This window comes from Varroa jacobsoni, unplaced genomic scaffold (genome assembly GCF_002532875.2).
Source record: "Varroa jacobsoni isolate VJ856 unplaced genomic scaffold, vjacob_1.0 scaffold_535, whole genome shotgun sequence".
Taxonomy (NCBI): domain Eukaryota; kingdom Metazoa; phylum Arthropoda; class Arachnida; order Mesostigmata; family Varroidae; genus Varroa; species Varroa jacobsoni.
In genome coordinates, this window is record NW_019213437.1 from 78,796 (window position 1) to 82,579 (window position 3,784).

At 39.6% G+C, this 3,784-nt stretch overlaps 1 long non-coding RNA gene across 1 annotated transcript in view; it reads left to right on the plus strand.

The window, feature by feature from the left end:
- Nucleotides 1–2,690, plus strand: part of LOC111261240 (uncharacterized) — a 4,265-nt gene extending 1,575 nt beyond the window's left edge. Inside the window, exon 2 of the long non-coding RNA XR_002680866.2 lies at nt 1,452–2,690. This is a non-coding gene — a long non-coding RNA (uncharacterized LOC111261240). The remainder of the gene's footprint in view (nt 1–1,451) is intronic.
- The last annotated feature ends 1,094 nt before the right edge of the window (nt 2,691–3,784 follow it).

Genomic DNA, 3,784 nt, shown 5'->3' on the forward strand with positions numbered 1-3,784 from the left:
CTGTTTCGAAGAAAAAGCTTAGCTTGATCGTTGCGAACTGATTGGGTATGGTAACATGGGTAACGAGCACCTTATTAACGCGCACCAAACGAATTGTTCGTAAAAAAAGTATAGAGTCAGCCATTTAAATTTAGACAATTTTGATTAACGTAAATTTGAAGAAATTCTTGCATTATATAGATGATGTTAAGATATACTAATATTAATATTAGAATTGATTTTATTGCCAAAATTTTATTCCAAAACATTTTTTGGAAAAACGTCTCAATTTCAGAAACTGAAAATGACTGGTCGCCCTTTTATTACATGTGAGTTATAAATTCCCCTTATGCGTTCCTGAATTCAACATATCATTGAGTCAGAAAAACTAATTTTCAATTGGCTACGAGATAAGTGTGTGCATGCTGGCAATTCTGTAAGTTTTAAATTTTTCTTAGGAAGTAGCTAGTCCTAGAAGCACATCCGTGCTGATCAGTGCTTGTATACGATGAGTCTAAATAAACAAAGACTACTCATAGTTTCAAAGTTACTAGTTATCAATTTGATACCTTCCTAAGTTGACGAAATCGTTGTGTTGATTTATTTAGTTAGAATACTGATATCCACCTTTGTCACAGCACAAAACATAGATCGCGGGTGGTCCTGAAGGAAAAGCACATATCTTAATGCTTGCGATGCTGAATCCCTGGATCATCCAGCGATTGATTTTCTTCGCGTCGTTAGCCTGGAAGCTCACCTCATAGACGAGCCTGGAAACGAGCGCCTATAGCGGCATGCACTCATTTGTGCCAAAGGGGAAGACCGATTCGATTAGTAATGATATTTATCTATCAAGCATACTTGGCGTATCTGATATGGTAAATGTATCGCATATTATTATCAGAAGAACGCTAAATATGTATGTGTGGCCCAAATGAGTCTGTATCCTCCATGAAACGATTAGCCGATGGCGCAAAACCGAAGTGAGGCATGCATAATAGACGCAGATCCTTTTCCTCCAAGGCTATATATAATCATAATAATTAAAATATCAGTCATATAATATATATATATACAACTGATATTTTCCTTTTCTTTCTCTGCTTCCAAGAATATCTCAACGGAACAAAGCAAAGTTGTAAAAATGAATTTTGCCAGTGAGCCAGCTCCTTGATGACAACTAAAACGACGCCGGCAGTCCATAAAAAATGTAATATTACTATAATATAATGCGAGTATTTGTGTTGCTGTTGTAAATTATTCTAGCAGAATTCATTCATATGTAGATTTAACACATAAACAGAAGTTTAGCTGTCTAACTTTCAAAGAGCCATGGGCGATGGCTCAGGACGAGCTCTATCAAGCAAGCGTAACCAGCGCGTGTGGTTAGTAACGCCAGTTTGACAACAACAACAACAAGAACAGGCAACACGACGAGATAACCCTGCTACAATGACACAAGCGTTCTTCAGCGTTTCAGGGCAGGTCGCGACTCGTTTTAGTCAGGGCAAGCCAACGACGAGTCACGAGACTGCGCGGCGACCAACGTCACGAGACAGTCAACAAGGAAATATGTGCGACGCAGGATATATAGTCAGTTAGACAACATGCACAGTCACAGATGCAAATGTAAAGAGGGAAAATAAGGGGCCAACTGACGAAGGGTGGAGCGTCCACGAGGTAACCGATGGCGGGAGGAGCATGAACGATTGTGATTGCGACAACAATGGCGACAACGATTTGGCTTCTTAACTTGAACAACAGCTTGAGTTGGGTCTCACAGCGGCTGGTGATGGCAGCTTGAGCAGAAGTTCCATTCGTCTGTTAATAGGGAGTTGGGAGCTGGTTTTCACAATAATCGTATTATTGTTGTAGCTGCGGTCGGAGCAGTAACCGAGAGCTGAAACTTCCTCCTCATCCTGATTTTTGTCGCTGTAAAACCTGTGATGCGGATGGAAGATGGCATGGTGGATGCTCGATTAACGTTGCCACGTTCCTGCAGCTGCTTCACAGAAGACTATGACTGAAGATTGAGCACCGAAAAGCAAACGAATCGAGCAGAAATTACAGTGGCTAGTAACACAGGCTAGCGGCTGATCAGGGCCCGAGGACGAAAACGCGATGGCATCGGTTAATATAAAGGTACATGCTGGAAGCTGGGACGATTGTGCTAAGGCCAAATTGGCCACATGCATACAAAAGGATCGATTGTGATTATGGTTTTGCCGCGGTCATCGCTGTCGGCACCATCAACAATGAAGTCTAATAGAGCGGAACAATAGCTCAATTGAATGCTTACGCTATAAATTCAGAATCGAAAATCTTAGAGACGATAAACAAATTGCTATATATAATTAGGAAAAAAAAGATTACAACTACAGATATAAAGCCGAATGTTTTATCTGGCATCGTGCACTTAATTAGTGTTCTTATGCGTGATTACTAGACAGAAAAATCATAATAGGTGTCAACTAAAAGTTTGTGTTTTGTTGTTTAACATGTTGAATTCAGTTACATAGAGGAAGCATTTTTTGGACCATGTTTGTTGTTAACAGTTCGATGACCTGGTGTTTACCGCGTATTTTTATACCAGGTACCCGTTTTCAAAATAAGCGCACTATAATTTTAAATATTATGCAAAAAATTATTTAATTTTAAGCACATATATATGCTACTCTTAGAAAACTACTATGATTGTGAAAATAAAGAAAGTCTAAATAACGTGCTAAAACGATGTCGTTTTGTTTCTATATGAATTTTTTAGTCCAGTTGTTACTATCTTTTTTTATGGATAAATTAGCAGTATATTGATTGCATTTAGATATCACTGATGCCATATCTATACGTTATTTTATATATACGGGCTTAAACTTCTATTTCCTGTGTCCATTAGCTCCATGCATCGGTACTACGAAAAGGGTAATCATCTTCTACCAAAGGTGTCCGAGAGGCTAGTAATTTTTAATGTAATGTGATTGAGAAGATTTTTCGGTATTTCGGAGGCCCAGACGTATTTGCCAAATATAGAACGCGTTGGGTTAGTATAAGTTGCTTTCTAGCATCTTCGCGCACGAATACAACCGAATACTTTCATTTACTAAATCGCAGTAACGCTTCCCATTGATAACCATCGCCTCTACGCAGTTTCTAATGATTTTTTAATTTGTAACGAGCACAACGAAGGGGGGTCAATCAAAATTATTCTTTTTCTCTTTTTACTGTATAGCTATTATTTAGGACAACGATTATCATGTGATCGGCCTCCCACCATACGTTAAGCCTAACCGGCGCGATTCCCTGGACCTGTCGGACGCCTTAGTGTAACCATCGCTTTATGCTGGCGTGTTGTCCTGTTATGTTACCTTTGGATTTCAATGAATTCCATAAACACGAAATATAAGACCTTAGCCTCATGTTTTCCTAATGACAATTCAAGTACTATCAGTCTAGTATAGTAAATGGACAACTCCATAAACAAATTCTACAAAATAAATAGGAACGTACCCTTCGTAGCGCCAGTTTTTTTTTTCGCTTTTTATTCCCTAGTTCCCTTGCAGCTTTCAGGACACGCTTGGGTTATCCTACGAGGACGGGAACATTCCGTCTGACGTATTGTAGGAAAGACGTAATCATTTATCCAGAAGTGCCATACGCTCAATGACACCCAACATGAAATGACGCGCGATCACGCTACAAAGCAACAGATAAACATCACTTGATGCAGCGAAGCGTCCGCCACTGAAATAGCGACGCAAGGGCAACGCTAGCTAAGAGATACACTTCAACGACGAGCTCAAGTGATGGG